General features: G+C 41.7%; 1 long non-coding RNA gene across 1 annotated transcript in view; it reads left to right on the forward strand.

Moving 5' to 3' along the window:
• LOC129052297 (uncharacterized) overlaps positions 1-19,537 on the forward strand; it is a 29,033-nt gene that overhangs the window by 5,890 nt on the left and 3,606 nt on the right. Inside the window, exons 3-4 of the long non-coding RNA XR_008517274.2 lie at positions 2,562-2,689; positions 8,530-8,730. This is a non-coding gene — a long non-coding RNA (uncharacterized LOC129052297). The remainder of the gene's footprint in view (positions 1-2,561; positions 2,690-8,529; positions 8,731-19,537) is intronic.

A 19,537-nucleotide genomic window follows, 5' to 3' on the forward strand; every position in this document is an offset into this window, starting at 1 on the left:
TATAGTTTCACCATTGATGGAATAATATGCAGCAGATACAATGAATAAATTAGAGCTAAATACACCTAAATTCATAAATCTCAAAAACAATGGTATGGTGGTGAGTGAAAGTAACATGTTTTGGAAGGGTATATGAAACATGATCAAACTACAATTTTTTACAAACACAGGATAATACTGTGTATCATTGCTGGTCACAGGCAAGTATAGTAGAAATGTGAAAACATGAATCAAAGGATATCACCAAATTTGAGAGGTGGAAAGTAGAATGGACACAGATCTGAGATGTTTTCCATAAAGAATTATTTTTTCTCTGTACCGTTCTATTTCTTTAAAAATATCTGAAGGAAAATGAAAAAAAATTTAATATTTGCTAAGTTGTGGTTTCAGGTCCACGGGTCTTTTTGACATTATTCTCCATACTTTTCTTTATATTCATCTTTCGTATAATCAATGGGGCAAATTTTTGTCTAAGAAAAAAGGGATCCAATTGACCTTTATTTAACTCTTTGGAATAAAAATGCGAAGCCAGGTCAACCTGTAAGAATGTGAATCAATTCCCATCTCAGATTCCTCATCACAAAGGCCTAAAGACCATGGGAGTGGGGAAAAGGTTGCACAAAAGGACACGATTTGTTCACTTCATAAAAGTGTTCTTTGAAAATAGAAGCGCAAGTAAAATCTTTTTTAAAAGAATTTTTTGTTTTAATTTCAACTATTTTTTCAGTGCTGTGAATGTTCCATATGAAATGCTTTTCATGGTAGAAATTTCTTTTTTATTGTATATATTTATGGTAAACAACATGATGTTTTGAGATATACATATATGTAAATATATGTATATATATATATCTCACTATATATATGTTACTATACATGTAATGAAATTATTACCATGGTCAAGCAAATTAACAAAGCCATCATCTCCTATAGTTACTTGTTTGTGTGTAAGAGACAGGTAAGAGCATCTAAAATCTATTCTGTTACCAAATTTCCAGTAAAACACGATATTATTAACTGCAGTCATCATGCTGGATATTAGATATCTAGACTTATTCATCATATATGACTGCAACTTTGTACCCATGACCTACATCTTCCCATTTTCCCCTCATCCTACCCCTGGTAACCATCATTTTACTTTCTGTTTCTATGTATTTGACTTTTTTTAGACTCCACTTATAACTGAGGTTCCTGCAATATTTTTCTTTCTGTGCCTTGCTTATTTCTGTTGGCATAATGTCCTACAGTTTCACCTATGTTGTCACAAATGGCAGGATCTTCTTTTCTAAGGCTGACTAGTATTCCATTACACACACACACACACACACACACACACACACACACACACACACACACAGCAATTTCTTTATCGATGTACTTAGGTTGTTTTCATATCTTGGCTATTGTCCATCGTGATGCTGCTGTGAGCATGGGAGCACAGATACTTCCATATGGTGCTGATTTCATTGCCTTTGGATGCATATCTCAAAGAGGGATTGCTGGACCATAAGGTATTTAGCTCTAGTTTTAATTTTTTGAGGAAACTCCATGCTGTTTTCCATGATGTCTGCATCAATTTACATTCCCACCAACAGTGGATGGTGGTTCCTTTTCTCCAGACCATCACCAACACTCATCATTTCTTGTCTTTTTGATAATAGGCATTCGAACAGTTGTGAGGTGATATCTTATTGTAGTTTTGATTTGCATGTCTCTGACGTTTTCTGATGTTTCTCTGATGTTGAGCACCTTTTTGTAAGCCTGTAGGCCACTTGTATGTATTTTTTGGAGAAATGTCTATATAGGTCTGTTGCTCATTTTTAAGGAGGGTTTGGGGTTTTTTGGTATTAAGTTGTAGCACAACTTGGATAGCAACTCCTCATCAGATAGATGGCTCACAAATATTTTCTCACAATTTGTAACCTGCCTTTGATTTTGTTGATTGTTTCCTTTGTTGTGAAGAAGCTTTTAAGTTTGATATAGTCCCATCTGTTTATTTTTGTTTTTGTTAGTACTGTAAGTGCTAGCAAGAACAAACAGACAAGAAAAAGAAATATAAGGAAACTAAATTGGAAAGGAAGAAGTAAAATTATCTGTATTTGCAGATGACTTCATTCTATATGTAGAAAACCCTAAAGACCACCCACACCCATACACACGTGTGTATGCACGTGCATGCGCGCACACACACACGCACACACCCCTGTTAGAAATAAGAAGTGAATTCAGTAATATTGCAGGATATAAAATCAACATACAAAAATCAATTGCATTTTTTTACATTAATAATGACCTATCTGAAAAGAAAATCGAGAAAATAATCCCATTTATGATAACATCAGAAAGCATAAAATACTTAGAAATAAATTTAACCAAGGAAGTGAAATATTTGTACACTGAGAACTATAAAACATTGATGAAATAAATTGAAGAAGACACAAATAAATAAGCAGATGTCCAGTGTTAATGGATTGGAAGAATTCATATAGTTAAAATGTCCATACTACCCAAAGCAATCTAAAGATTTAATGCAATCCTTATCAAAATTTTCTTCACAGGAATAGAAAAAAAAACTCTAAAATTCATATGGAACCACAGAAGACCCTGAATAGCCAAAGCAAGCTTGAGAAAAAAGATTTAAAAGAAAAGCTGGAGACATCATAGCAAATTCTACTACAAAATTATGGTAATCAAAACACCAAGGTACAAATTCTACTACAAAATTATGTCAAATTCTACTACAAATTCTTATGTCAAATTCTACTACAAAATTATGGTAATCAAAACACTAAGGTACTGGCATAAAAACAGATATGTAGACAAATGGAACAAAACAGATAGCCCAGAAATAAGCCCAACCATACATGGTCAACTAGTTTTCCACAAAGGCACCAAAGAATCATAATGAGGAAAGGATGGCCTGTCCAATAAATAACCTTGAGAAAACTATATATCCACATGCCAAAAAAAAAAAAAAAAGGAAATTGGACCCTTGTCTTCCAGCATGCACAAAAATCAACTCAAGATGGACTAAAGACCTAAATATAACACCAGAAACCATAAAAGTCCTAAAGGAGAACACACGGGAAAAACTCCGTGACATTGGCCTTGGCAGTGATGTTTTGGATATTTCAAGTTAACTCTATTACTTGTCATTCACTGACTCCACATACAATCCATCCCTCAAATATTCTCAGAACCTATCACCAAGACTGTGATCTCTTCTTTGGGATGCTTTAAAGTTAATTAGGAAAAAATAAAACTGGGTTTTACCTTTGAAAAACTTTCTAACTGTACCGATGTGCTCAAATAGATGGACACATGAATGAAAAATCCAGATTTGTTCTTTCCATGAGGTCTAGGTCCCTCCATATATTTCTCTGGATTTTGCCATTCACTGAATGCACACGAACACTGAATTTACTGTCTATTGCTGTGTAACAAGTTATTTTAAAACGTATTGGCTTAAAACAACAAATATTTATCACTTCACAGCTTCTGTGGATCAGGAATCATGAAGCAGCTTAGTCAGGTATTTCAGGCTCAGGGCCTCTCATGAGGTTGCACTGTAGATGTGAGCCAAGGCTGCTGTCATCTGAAGACTGGACTAGGGATGGAAGTTCTGCATTTGGGACCATACTCATGGCTGTGGCCCGGAGGCCTCATTTTTTCACCCTTGGGCCCCTCTGTGGAGCTGCTCCCAACAGGGCCTCCCTAGAAGGAATGACCCAAGAAGGAGAAAGAAAGACCAAGCTAGAAACCACCGTGTCTTTCATAACCCAATATCAGGAATGAAGAAGCACCTCTTCTGTGTTCTTTTGGTCTTGCAGACCAACCCTGGTACCATGTGGAAGGAAATTACACAAGAGTGTGAATATCAGGAATTGAGGATCACTGGGGCATCTGGAGGCTAGAGTCTACAGGTACTTTACGGCGAGTCATGGCTATGGTGAGGAAGCAGCTACTTTCATCACAGGTAAAAACTGATACACAAAACACACAAGCAGAGAGGAGCCCTATATTTCTGCTTCTCCTTCACGGTGAACAGCCACCATTCACCCTACCAGAGAGATGTTCTTTATTTTTTTATTGCTGGCTGGATCTTAGGCAAAATGAGCCTCTCCTATTTCCCCAATTGTGGACAATTGAGAAAGGCTTATGTTTGCCAAAGAATATCTCATGCTAGTAACAAAACTTTTAAGGAAATAATTGCAGAAAGAACAGTCAGCAGTTCTGAAACCTGGACTTATAATTTCCACACGAACTCTTTTCTAGCCCTTCAGGAAGCATCAGTCAACTGGGCTGACTTCTTGCCTTAGAAACACCTCACTGCACCGGAAGGATGCCAGCATATTTCCTACTCATGGCTGGGATCACCGATCACTGCTGCTACTCAGACCTCTTCAGTTCCAGCGTTGTCTGTGTCAGGACCAAGCTGTCAATACCACCATGAAAGACTTTCCCCTTCTTAATAATAGGCCAGTGCTTTGCTCAGCGCTGACAAGGATAGAACAACCCATGTTCATCGAGTTCCATGGCTTTCCCCATGTTAGCTCGCAGTCTCCATCAATGTGGGGTTTGCTGGGGAAGAGGCCCCCAGTCCAGAAACAAGGATGGTGGCTCACTGAAGGCCACAGGGCTTGAGGGTGTGAACAGGACTGAAGCCTTTGCTGAGTGTGGATGGAGAGTCAGTCCTGAGCAACTTGGTTTTGATTCTGCGGTTGCGTTTGTTAGAGAGAAGGGAAAGTGGAGCATCCAATCGGCCACGTGTTTGCGAGGAGGAGCCCTGGGAGATTTCGAGCACTTGGGCCTGGTGGGGTTTGGGATGGGCTAAGATACTCAATTGGACTGAGTTGGAACTCATGACACTCTGGGCTATGTGTATAGTGACAACTCTAAGGGCACAGCAAAGAGTATAGGGAGGCGATACTGGAACATCTTATAGGGCACTGCTTACAGCCCACCATTGTCTTCCTTCCCACTGCCCTCAGGATAATCCCAAACCCTCTGCCGGCTTGCGAAGCTCTGCTTGCCTGCCAGCCCACACCTGTGCACACCTCCAGGCTGCCCTTCTGCCCAGCTCTCAGGGCTGGGTCCTCCTCCATGGAGTAGCCATACCTAATTACCACTTAGTCTGGGGCAATTTCCTACCTCCCCACCCACTTCACCTGGTTAACAACTAGGGAATCTTTTAGACCAGTGGCCCTTCACCAATGGCGAGTTTGTCCCCCATGAGACATTTTACAACCTCTGGAGACATTTTTGATTGTTAAAGAGATTGTGACTGGCCTCTGGTGGGTAGAGGCCAGGAATGCCGCTCAACACTCTACAGTGTGCAGGACACAGCCCCTTCCCTCCACCTGCTTGTTGCTCAACACCCTACAGTGAGCAGGACAGCCCCTTCTCTCCACCTGCCTGCTGCTCAACACCCTGCAGTGAGCAGGACAGCCCCTTCCCTCCATCCACCTCCCCACTACAGAGAATGATCCAGCCCAATGCCAAAAGCACTGAAGCTGGGAACCCTGACTGAGATCTCAGCTTCAATGCCCCTTCCTCAGAGACCTTTCTGTCCCTGACCTTTCTGAGGAGTATACCCCCTTTTTATGGGCCCTCAAAACCCCCTCCCTTAGTTTTAGTTAACATTTGTTTTAGTTAACAATTCTGCACTTATGCATGTGAATTTGTGATTAGCATCCATCTCCCCCATAACGGTTCCATGAGGGCGAGAGCTACAATTCCTCCCTGTTGTGCAGGGCACATAGCACAACGCCTGGCCCTGTAGTCAGGCTCACTAAATATTTGCTGAAAGTAGAAATGAATAAACAAGACTGTAGCTTCTAGGGACTTCTGTAGGAGCCAGTATCGCCATTCATACCTGGGGATTATGGGATATTTTCAACAAAAACATGCACTTTGCACAAAGTGAAAGTCAGAGCCTGGAGCCTGTGCAAACGGTGCCTTGAGCAGCTCTACAGTGAGTGTGAGGGTGCAGGCAGGGGTCCTTCAACAGGAGCCAGGGCATCCTGCAGAACACAGGGCTGGGATCTTCAGATGCGCAGCAGGGAGGGGGCTTGGCACAGCACCATGAGTTTGAGAAGCTTGAGGCATTAAGGTGAGTTTCTTGTGGTGCAGCTCGCCAGCAGTGAAGGGAAGTGGCTCTGTTTCCCCTCATGCACAGACATGCACAATGTCCAGGATCCAGGTAGAGAAGCTTCATCAAAGTTGTCTGTGTTTTGCTGCAGCCTAATAAAAGCTGTAGGCTTTTCTAAGAAGGGTTATAAAAGGGAGCAGCCATGAAGCCCGTGGACAAGTCATCAATTACAGCAATTACAGTAGCACCATAACCTTCCCAGGCTTGCTGGAGGGAGGTCGCTGTGCCCACAGGAGGTGCACCATGGATTACAGGACTAAAGACCTTCGCTGCTTCACAGTGATCCATCTCTGCCCAGCACCCAAGTACTGAGTTAACCTACAACGTGGTTCAGAATTAAAACATAAAATGCCTTTTTTTGTTTTCCATTTGCTTGGTAGATCTTTCTCCATCCCTTTATTTTGAGCCTATGTGTGTCTCTGCACGTGAGATGGGTTTCCTGAATACAGCACACTGATGGGTCTTGACTCTTTATCCAATTTGCCAGTCTGTGTCTTTTAATTGGAGCATTTAGCCCATTTACATTTAAAGTTAATATTGTTATGTGTGAATTTGATCTTGTCATTATGATGTTAGCTGGTTATTTTGCTCGTTAGTTGCTGCAGTTTCTTCCTAGCCTTGATGGTCTTTAAAATTTGGCATGTTTTTGCAGTGGCTGGTACTGGTTGTTCCTTTGCATGTTTAGTGCTTCCTTCAGGAGCTCTTTTAGGGCAGGCCTGGTGGTGACAAAATCTCTCAGCATTTGCTTGTCTGTAAAGTATTTTATTTCTCCTTCACTTATGAAGCATTAAAAAGTGCGCAAAGGATATGAACAGACACTTCTCGAAAGAAGACATTATGCAGCCAAAAAACACATGAAAAAATGCTCATCATCACTGGCCATCAGAGAAATGCAAATCAAAACCACAGTGAGATACCATCTCACACCAGTTAGAATGACAATCATTAAAAAGTCAGGAAACAACAGGTGCTGGAGAGGATGTGGAGAAATAGGAACACTTTTACACTGTTGGTGGGACTTTAAACTAGTTCAACCATCGTGGAAGTCAGTGTGGTGATTCCTCGGGGATCTAGAACTAGAAATACCATTTGACCCAGCCATCCCATTACTGGGTATATACCCAAAGGATTATAAATCATGCTGCTATAAAGACACATGCACACGTATGTATATAGCGGCACTATTCACAATAGCAAAGACTTGGAACCAACCTAAATGTCCAACAACGATAGACTGGATTAAGAAAATGTGGCACATATACACCATGGAATACTATGCAGCCATAAAAAATGATGAGTTCATGTCCTTTGTAGGGACATGGATGAAATTGAAAACCATCATTCTCAGCAAACTATCACAAGGACAAAAAACAAAACACTGCATGTCCTCACTCATAGGTGGGAATTGAACAATGAGAACACATGGACACAGGAAGGGGAACATCACACACCAGGGACTGTTGTGGGGTGGGGGGAGCGGGGAGGGATAGCATTAGGAGATATACCTAGTGCTAAATGACGAGTTAATGGGTGCAGCACACTGACATGGCACATGTATACATATGTAACAAACCTGCACGTTGTGCACATGTACTCTAAAACTTAAAGTATAATAATAATAAAATTAAAAAATGAAAAATAAAAAATAACATAAAATGCCAGGGCCCTCCCCCAGTTAGCAGTATTGGTTGGAAACATGTTTAGCAGTGAGTAACAGAAGTCCCAAGAAATAATGGCTAAAACAAACAAGAGTATGTGTCTTCACATAGTAAGGTGTCAAGAGGTGGCTGTCACTTTAAATTCACTTTCTCATGGATGCCATCAAACACCAGGTTTATTCAGCCTTCATGCACTGCCATCACCTTCCCATCCACGGACTTTTCCGACATCTGCTGAACATCATCACAAGGTGGCTGCCATAACTCCACCCATTGTATCAACATTCAGGGAAAGAGGACAATGCCAACAATATGTCTGCTTATTTTTTTGAGAGAGGAAAAAACTCTCCTGGAAGTCCATGGCAGCATTATGCTTACTTCTTACTTGCCAGAACTTTGTCATATGGTCAGACTTTAAAGCAGAGAGGTAAGAAAATAAATATTCCATCTTCAAGTCTCTATAGTGGATGGCACCAAAAAAGGGGGCAGGGATGCTTGTTTTATAAGTCATCTCGTTTTCTGCTGCATCAGCCAACTTAATAATTAATCTACATTGCCCCCCATTTGCATTTTTTGCAAAGCAAAAATGGCAGACTTACACCAGAACCCTAAGGGTACCATGACACCATGCAGGCTTTCATTCATTCCTTCATGCTTCCATTCGCTTATTCATTCATTCATATCACAAGTATGTGTTGGTGGCCTCCTGTATTTCAGGTCCTTGCTGTCAGTGGAATACAGCAACACACAAGACAGACACAGTTACCTTCCCCCTGAGGCTGGACTTCTACAAAGAAACTCTGGACAGCTGTTTGCCAAGGCGATGGGCACTACAGAGGAGACGCACAAATGATACGACTCATGGGTGATGCTGGGCAAACCTCAGTAGTTGAGTCCTGTTGGGTTTTCTCATAGGAGGTGAGTTGGAAGTGGAGACCTACAAGTAGGTCAGATAGGATGGTGTGAAAAGAGTCCCCCGCCAGCCTACAGGGACCACATGTAGGGATAAAGAAAAGAGCAGGATAGTTTCCAAGGGCTAGAATCCCAGCTTGGCTGGAGTTCAGAGCCTGAGAGCAGAATTTTCTGCAGGACAAGGCAGAAGGAAATTGCAAGAAGCTTCCCCTATCACCCCTGCTCTCCACTGCTGCAGAGATGAAATGAAGACATCTGTTTCTTAAGCAACTGTACCCCCACCACAGCCTCTGGAATGTGATAGGCATGTATTTGATGAATGAATGAATGAATGAATGAATTTCACTCAGCTGACTGTCTCTAAATTCCAGCTTCCTGTCTGCCTCTTCTGTTGCACAGAAAGCTTTGAGAACCCAGGCTAGGTTTACCATTTGTTTCTTCTGAGTCTAACACAAAAGACATGCTTATTAATAACTGTGGAATTGATTTGAATTACACGCAAACTCCCTCAGAAAAAGACCCATGTCTAACTGATCTTTGTACCCTTCATCCTTGCACTTCAAAGCCTTGCGCCTATGCGTCTTCCATGCACATTGCGTTGGGGAGGTGGTGAAAAAGAATGAAGGAAGCCACACTCAACCCGGTTTCCACACTCTCTCCTTGGCTCCTTAGCAGCTACTGGGTGCATAGGAAAGGGCGGTCTTGTTCTCCCCTAAAGCCCCTGAAGCCCATGTTTATTTATAGCCAGATTTCTGACACAGACAGACCCCTCTGAAGAAGCATTAAAATGAGTTCTGAGTAATGAACGTCATACCACGGTAGCAGAGACATCCCCTACTACTTCAAATTTCCTGCCAAAACATGCCAATACACTGGAAGCCAATTTATTCTAAATTACCAAACTATGCACTGCAGTTAATGAAAAGGCTATTTCTGAAGATGTGTGCATGCACACTGATATATTCAGAAGCAAATGACACCCATGCTGGTGGATACACGTTGGTATTTCACACAACCTCATTTAAAACCTACAAGGGACTCAGCCTAGATTAACTGCAGACTTTGGCAGTCATGAGGGATGTGACCAAAAGCCCTTTGAGAGAGGAAATCCTGTTAATAATATTGCTCTGCCCTGCTGAGAAGAGACGGAGTGAGCTGGCACCTGCCCATCTCACTTGTCTTGCCCTCTCCTCTGCCTCACTCTGACAATGGAAGGGGTGCAGGTTGCGTCATTTGGTGGGCTCTGTAAGGTTGACAAGAAACCTGGAAATTTAGGTGGCTGTCTTAGACCTATTTCTCTGTATCTAGGTGGGCCAGACTTAGCCTCTGTCCTTCCTGAGCCTGGGTTTCTCTTCTGAAAGCCCACAGCTAGGTCAGCAGGGCCAGCCTGGGCATCAAGTGGAGACCACAGAAGGAGGCAAGCACACACAGGCCACAGCCAAGCTCAGCCTAGCCCTAGGGCTGGAACCCTGAGTCCTGTTCCGTGGACAGCATCCGCCCAGCCCCCTCCTTCCCCAGACCCAGTTGGCATTGTTGGCATCCAAACTCCACTTCCTGATCCCAGGCCCTCTGTGCCTTCCTCACACACACACAGACACACACACATACACCCTCTCTCACACACACGCCCTCACTCAAACATGCATGCACATGCATACACACACACACCTGTACACACATTCACACACACACCTGTACACACATTCACACACACACCTGTACACACGCACATATACACACATTAACACACAGCTATGCACATATTCACACACACGTACACACATTCACACACACATATGCACACATTCACACACACCTGTATATACATTCACACACATGCACACTCACACCTATATACATCCACACATGCTCCTATACATATGTATATTCACACACACACCTATACACATATTCACATACTCTTTCTCACACACACCTATGCACACATTCACATACTCTCACACATACAAACACCTACACACTCATTTGCACTTAATGTCACACACAGACCTGTACACACATTCACCCACTCACATTTGTGCACTCTCTCACACACACCTATACACACATTCTCACACACACCTGTACACACATTCACATGCACATATACACACATCCACATACACCTACACACACATACATTCACACACATGCACACTCACACCTTATACACATCCACACACCTCTATACATACATTCACACACACATACACACATTCACATACTCTTTCTCACACACACCTATGCACACACTCATACACACATTCACATACTCTCACATATACAAACACACCTACACACTCATTTGCACTTACTGTCACACACAGACCTATACACACATTCACACACATGCTTGCGCACTGTCTCACACACACCTATACACACATTCACACACTGTCACACACACACATACACTCCTCTTAACATACGCAACACTGTCCACTACCTCCCCTCTTCAACAGGGGCAAATCCAGGTTTTGTGGGACCTAAAACTCATAATACAACTTTTGGAGCCTTCTTTAAAAAGAAAAATAGGCTTAAAAATAAATGTTAATTTAAAATTGGAAAATAAGTCACAATAAATTATGGTAGCCCTTGGAGTTCAGGCTCTTTCTTCTAAGATTCCTTGGGCCTTGCTATCATGAATATGAGTCCCAATTGCATTCTGGCTTTCCCTCCCCAGCCAGGACATTCTATGGTTCCCAGCAGCTCCAGCCCTCACAAGTCACCGGCCCTGAGGCTTCGGCTTTGTTAGCCTCGGGGTAAATCCCACTCTGTGATTCCTTCCCTGAAAGAGAACCTTGGTGGAGGTGAACCTCCCCAGATGACATTGAGCCACGCACTGCAAGGAGAATGCCATTCTCTGGAGGACGTATTCCTCACACACACACACACACATACACAGACATGCATTAGAGTGCGGTCGGGCCTCCAGATCTGATTTCCTGCTAACCAGTTTGCAGGAAATACAGGGAATACAGAAACCATGTCACATGACACCATGGGGTTTTACTCTGCAAAATCCAGAATGGAGGAAACTCTACAGGGCAAGTGGCCCAGATTCCTCAATAAATAAACATCAGGAGCTGAAGTGGGGAGAAGGGAGGATGCAACAGATGAAAAGAGATGGGAGAAAGAGCAGCCAAATGCACTATGGATGTTTTAGGATCCCAGTGCAAACCAATTAAATATAAATACATAGATATTGACCAGTAGGACATTTTAGCATTTAATGAATATTTGATTTTGGACTTATTAACAGTGTTAGGTATGATATTGTTGTTAGATTGTGTTAAGAAAAAGAGGCTTAATTTTTCAGAGGTGTGGACTGAAAAATTTAGGGTGAAATATAATGGTATGAGGGACTTGTTTCTAAATAACCCAGTGGAGGAGGTGGCAGGAGAAAGGGAAGGGAAAGGGGAGCTAAAAATGATACCAGATCGGCCACATGTTAGTGTTGACACAGGGTGATGGACACAGGAGGCTTTATTGTGTTATTGTGTCTGTTTGAAAACTTCCATAGTAAAAATAAATAACCCCAAAGTGAGTGCTATAGCCTCGGTTTCCCCAAAAGCAGAGGTGGAGAGGAAGGCATGCAGAGAGCAGTACTGAGTGATAAGGGATGGAACCAGGGACGTGGGCACAAGACCGCTGTTGTGATCATAGCTCCCTCCTAGGTCCCAGTGAACCTTGTTTGGGGCCTAATTAAATGCATTTCACAACAGTTTGCTGAGGAGTCTAAGGGGAGAAACACTGATTCTTCAGCTGCCTACCTGCTCAAGGGCGGCTCCGTGAGTGTTGTCTCCCAGCACTTCCAGCTCACACCTAGTGAGCACCCAGGTCTGTGCAGGGATTGCACACAGCCATGAAACAAGAGGCACACTAGCGACCAGAGTTCAGAAGCTGCTCCAAACCTGAGAGCAGCTGGTCACTGCAGCAGGGTTGGAATAAGACACACTGCAGAGGAGGTATGCAGATGTGCACCGGGAGTGGTGCCAGAGAGAGGCTGGAGACGAGGGCTCCAAACACAGAGTGATGCAGGGAAGTGGAACGGGAATCAGGTTCTGCTACACAGACATGGGTGCGGGGAAGTGGATCGGGATTAGAGCTCTTTTGTTACAAGTAACACAATCAGACTGTGGCTAAACTACATAAAAAAGAAAATTAAAGCTGAGAGAATCAGAGGAACAGTGAAAACTCAGGAGTGGTCAGGGACCAGAGCTGTTCTGGCCATCCAGTGGTGGAAACCTCTGGCCAGACTCCTCGGAGTATCTTCACAGGATGGGCCTGCACTAATCATTCTCCATCCTGGGCCATTCTGTGCTAGACTCACCACTCTAGGGGCCAAAGCATGGGTTGTGGGTTGCAGAAATTGGCTGGGAAAGGCAGGCCAAGGGCTCACGTGTCAGAAGAAAAACTGGGTGCTGTAAATAGAGGAAAGGTAGTGGATGTCGGGCAGTGTGCAGGATAAGCCCGGTGCATTCTAACAGCATTGTTAGCACAGATGAACCCCCACTTGATACAATTAGAGGAAGGGATACTTTTCAATAATGGACCTTCAGGCTCCCCTGTTTTATTTTTTATTTTTTGAATTTATAAGCCATTAGAGGAAAGTTTAAAAAGCAATATAATAGAGACCCACATCGTCAAGATTAAAGGAGAAAATGCCATCATTTTACCATTCTAATGAAACAGGATAGAAAGCTAAACCCCAATTTCTGATTTCTCTCCCCTAACACTCTCTCTAAAAATTATCACTTCTGAAATCCTTGTTAATCCTTCCTCCAATTATTAGACTAACAACATATGTATGCATCCATTAACAATATCCACATTTCTTGTGTGTGTTTAATATTACCTACGTACAATAATATTCTTTCTTTTGCAAGATACTTTTTGCATTTAGAGTGCATTTGATACATATTATTGATACATTATTATTTTCACTGCTGCACAGCGTCCTGCTGTAAATAAACCCATTATTTATTTTCCCATGACATTTCTGAAAGTCAACTTTCTTCTTCCTTTTTTTTTTTTACTTTGCTACTTCAAAAGGTGCTTCCAGGAACATTCTTGTGCAAGACTGTGTGAGAGTATCTCCAAGATAGACAAGTAGAAGTGAAATTCTGGGCCATAGGGGATGGACACTTGCTAAGAGGTGTTGACAAATTAGTCTTAAATGAAACTGTACTGCATTTTAAGGCATGGGAGTTCTTAGTGGCCCCATCCTTTCCAAAGCTTGTGTGGTTGACTGAGTAATGTCTTCCAAGATGTCCAATTCCCAATCCCTGGAACTTCTGAATGCTACCCTGTATGACAAAAGAGACTCTGAAGTTGGGATTAAGAATCTGGAGTGGGGAGATTATCCTGGATAATCCAAATGGGTCCTTATAAGAAAGAGGCATGAGATCAGAGAAACAGAAGGTGATGTGAGGATGGAATCCAAGAAAGAGTTGAAGATGCTGTGGCTGCTGGCTTTGAAGGTGCAGGAAGGGCCGTGAGCCAAAGAATGTGAGAAATGGAGCTCGAGTTGCCAGAAAAGGCAAGAACAGGGAATCTTCCTGACAGCTTGCAGCAGGAGCCAGCTGTGCAACCCCTTGACTTTAGCCCAGCGAGACTGTTTTCCAACTTCTGAGCTCCAAAGCTGTAAGAGAACAAATTCTGTTTGTTTTAAGCTACTAAATTTACAGCAATTTGTTACTGCAGCAATAGGAATCTAATACAGCTTGGTATTGTCCTTATTATTTTTCTGCCATCCTGGTAGAAAATGATATGCTAATGTTTTGGTTTGCATTTTCATCCTTTCCAGACCAAGCATTTTTGTATCATATGTTTGTTGTATATTTAGGTTTTCTACCCTAGAGAGTTCTTGTTACAATATTTTTGCCAGATTTTTCTCCCCTTATTATTTTAAAAATTATTATTTTTTTCTGAATATTCTGGATATCAAATTTTATCCCTGGTACATATTCCAGATACTGTCTCCCAATTTGTCAAACTGACTTTAATCATTCAAATATTTTAAATTTTGTTGTATTCAAATTTATCACTTTTTTCTTGAGAAATTCTTTACTATCCTAATGAGTTAAAGATATTATTCTATATTTTCTTTTTAAACATTTGCCTTCCACTGTAGGACTTTAATCCATCTGGAATATATTTTTGTATATGTGTTATGTAGGGATCTAAATATATCTTTTTCCATATGTCTAGCCAATTGTCTCTGCACCAGTTATTACAGTCCATCCTTTCCCATTGACTTGAGATACTGCTTCTCTCATGCACAAATCCTCTACAGCTGTTGGGATTTCTACTGAGGTTAATCCTGCTTCTTTCTCACAATTGTCTTATCCATCTTTGGCCCTTTACTCTGTTATATGACTTTTAGAATCAACTGTCAAGCTCTGTTAACTTCTGAGATTTTGTTTGGGATTGCATTAAATCTGTGCTTTATCTGGGGAGATTTCCCACCTTCCTGGCATTACTTTGCTTGCTCTTCTTTTCAGTCTCTTTGGCTGGTTTCCTTCTTATCTCCATGTCTTGCCCTCAGTGCCTCAGCAGGTCCCAGGGTTTCTTAGTTGGAACAACCATCTTCTCTCTCTATGCATAATCACCAGAGCAAGGTTCACAGATTCCAGCATGTTTCATATCACCTAGATTGCTTGTTAAACACGGATTGTAGGACCCCATCCCTGAAGCTTCTAATTCAGTTGGTTGGAGGTTAGGCCCAAGAATTTGTCTAACAAATCAATGCTGCTATTCCTGGGACCACCCTTTGAGAAGAGCTGTTCATGGAGCCTTTTTAAAAAATACCATCTATATACTGATAAATTTGTATGCTTAGCCTAAACTTCATCCACCTTCCTCTGAACTCCAAAATTCCATGTACAACTAACAATGCAGTAACTTTAATAATCACCTGAGACTTTATAGATTCCAGACCTAACTCCTCATTCCCTTCCTCCTACACCACACTCCGTATACAGTTGATCAGCAAATCCTACTGGCTGTACTTTCAAATGTATCCAGAATTTGTTTTCAGTTCTCACCACCTCCACCATGACTGCCACTTGGATTATAGCAATAACCTCAAACTTGTATTATGGTTTCCACCATGGAGCTCTTTCAATTTATTGACACACAGAAGCTGTGTGAGCCATTTAAAGCCTAAGTTAGATAATCTCACTCCCTTGCTTAAGAATTATCCAAAGATTCCCATCCTACTGGTGATAAAAATCAAACTTCTTACAGTATCCAGCAGAGCACTGCCTGACTGCCCCTGCCTAATTCTCTTGCCTCAAATTCCACCATTCCCATCACACACACCCACACTCCCCACTCCACCCATACTGAGATACCAGTTTGTCATCTCTCAGCACACCAAGCATGCACCTTCTCTGGGCATTGGTGTCATTTTTTCCCCTGGCTGAAATAACTTACTCCAATATCCTCCTGGCTCATGCCCTCACTTCCTGCTCAAATATCACATTATCAGGATTCATTATCCCTGAATTTTATATAAAAAACAGAAATCCCCTACACTCCCTCATTTCTCATCTCCCTCACTTTGCTTTATTTTTTCTCCATATGATTTATTAACATCAGGTATACTATGCATAATATTATATGCTCCATTAAGTATGAAATTAGTTCACAGAATACCACCTGACCTGTGAAAATTGCTGGATTTTTTCTGTTGAATTAATTAAAAGATTAAGTCTTTTGTTCATGAACATGGTACACCTCATCGTTTAGCTGAAACTTATTTTATGTCCTTACTAACCTTTTATTATTTTCTCTCTAAAGGACTTCTTTGTCTTTCATTAGTTTTATTTTTAGCTACTTCTACAGTTTTTAATGTTGTGAATATCTTTTTAAAATATGCCATTGTCTAATTGTATTATTTATTGTTAGGAATACAACGAATTTTTCATCATTGTTCTTGTACCTGTCTGCCTTGTTTAACTTTTTTATTAGTTCCCATAGATTTTCTGTCAATTTTTAAAGTTTTCTGTAGACAATAACACCATCTACAATTAATGGTATTCCAGTCCTTTAGTTTTTATTCCTTTTCCTTGTTTTTCTGCATTACTAGGGCATCCAGAGTAATGATGAATAATGTGGTGATAATCAGCCTCCTTCTGATTTCAATATGGAAATTAACCCCAAGATCCCAAATCAACCTGGCTGCATATTAGAATCATGTTGGGGAACTTATAATAATGTTGATGGCTGAGCCCCATCCACACAGATACTTAATTAGATGGAGCATTAATGTGGTTTAATATTTCCCTAGGCAATTCTTATTCGTAGCTAGAATTAAGAATCTCTTCCCTAGATTATAGAGATTGTACCCCTCCTCCTTTTCTTACACCTAGATGTCACATAGCGTAGGTATGCAAACTGCCTTTTCGTTCTCTCTGTTTCTTACTGCACTTGGGGAATTTGTTTCCTTTTGTGTATAATCAATTGTACATTTAGAAGCACATTTGTCATATTTAATATACCGTTTCTTGATTTTGTAGGTAATGGGATATAAAGGTATCTATGCCATTAGATGTTCCAAATCAAAAATCTCCTCACAGACTTTGTTGCATACTCTGTCTCATGACAGGCAAAGCTCTGGGCTGCTGTCTTCTTAAGCAATTATCAAAACCAGTTGAGACACTTGCTACTCCCACAGCAGCATCTCTCAAACTCCCCTGCACACTACAATAACCCAGAGAAGTTTTTAAAATCCCAATGCCAAGGCATTATGGCTTATACCATTTTAATTAGAATCCCTAATTGTGGGGGCTAAGTATAATCATTTTTCAAGCTTTCTAGGTGGTACCAGTGAGTGGACAAGTTTGAGAACCAGAGGTATACAGCATTCTGGCAGCCTCACTCAAACAGAATCTCCAGGGGTGGCACAGGGCATCATCATGTTTTACAAGCATGTCAGGTGAACATCATACATGCAAAGAGTGAGGTAGTCTCTGAGCTTCTCTGGACCACTATCTCCTTGCCAAGTTATGAGAACAAGAATCAGCATTGCAGAAATAACGCACTCTCATTACAGCTTAACCAGGCTAGGTCGTTTCTTGGTCGTTTGATTGAACAACTGGAAAATCATTCATTTTTTTGTGCATTGGTTCATTCATTTGTTCTTTTATTCGTCAGACTTTTATTGAGCTCCTACTATGTCATAACCTGCTCCCTTATTTTTTTCAGAGAATTTTCCTCACCTAAGAATGGTTGAGTTATTAATTTGTTGGCTTTTTTAAAATCTGAAGCCTCCATAGTCATAGCAGAAAATAAAACTGGTTCAATTTCAAGCCAAATTGGGATTTTTTCAAATAAAGAGAGTAAAAGTATGTCAGGAACCCATTCCCCTGTTTTGTATGGTGATGCCTTCTGAGTTTTAATCCAACAGATGATGTTGTCTGTGGATCTTGCTACCTGTACACAGAGGCAAGATAAAAGATAAATGGTCCTCATACATAGAGAAACAGCCCTCAGGCAACAGAGAAGAGGACACTTTGATATACACCACTTCCTCTTGTACACAACTACTCCAAGCATCTATTTTCACTGACTACTTTCCTGGAGTCTGACATTTCCAAAGGGGAACACAAGCATTCACTTTGTCCTCACATATTCGACAAGATGTCTAGAAATTCACGCCCACTGCCCCTTACTGGAGCACCATAGAACTATGGCATTCCACAGCTGGCAGGTGATCATCGCATGCACACTCTCCCACTGTGAAGGGAGAAGGAGCTGAATCTCAGAGAGGAAAGCAGATGTGCCATTTTCACATAATCATCAGTGGCAGAACTGAGATGTAGCCAGGATGGCCCACTCATCCCTTCCACCCCACTGTCAGTCAAATATTGAGGACAACGTCAGTGCTACCAGCCAGGCAATTCATGCAATTCCTACCCACTCCTTCCAGTTCAAATAAATGTGGTGAAAAGGCAAATAAAACCTGGCTAAGTCCATCCAAAAAGGACTTAATATGTGAGCTATAAAGCTGTAAAGTGTTTACAAAAAGACACACTTACTATCATTCATACTTTTTCAGACATGGTCCAGGGCAGGTTAATTTACAGAGTGCTTAAAGGCCAAAAGTTTTGTTTTAAGATGGAGAGCTCATCACACATGTTTACCTTCCTTCATTTCCCAATTTTTAATGAAAATATATGTTGTTTTCTAAATAGGAAAATATCTACATCAGAGAAGGGTGCAACCCACTTATCTGAAATGTCAAGAAATTTACGAAGGATATAGGGCAAGAAAGAGAGGATGCCCTGGATGAGTCACCAAAAGAGATAGAAACACCTAATGGAGAAATAAGGGATGGGACCACATACAGAGCCAGGAGCAGCAGGGGTTCGGAAAGGGCAGGCAGCCCTGAGGCCAGACACCAAGTGTGGGGAAGCATACCCAAAAAGAGGATTTCATAGCTGGCTGGGACCCTGGGAGCACCTTCTCTGCACTCTCCAGCCTATAGACACAGAAGCCACCTTCAAGGATCCAGGGAGAATCCCACCTGCAGGATGCATTTTTCCCCAAGCTCATCACATCCTCCACAGGAGCAATCCTAAGGCGGACCCATAACAAGGTTTTCTGACAATAGAAATATGGTTCCTCAATGTGACTGGCACCCAATGAGGTCCCACCTTGTACCCAGCTCTATCTGGGCATGAGGGAGCAGAGAACCAAAAGCCACAGGCTCCACCTGAAAGAGCTCATGGCCCGGCTAAAGAGATGGAGCAGGGCAAGGAATTGTAGTGCAGGAATTGGTAAGGGGGACACCTTAGGAAGCTGC

The sequence above is a fragment of the Pongo abelii genome, chromosome 21 (genome assembly GCF_028885655.2).
Source record: "Pongo abelii isolate AG06213 chromosome 21, NHGRI_mPonAbe1-v2.0_pri, whole genome shotgun sequence".
Taxonomy (NCBI): Eukaryota; Metazoa; Chordata; class Mammalia; order Primates; family Hominidae; genus Pongo; species Pongo abelii.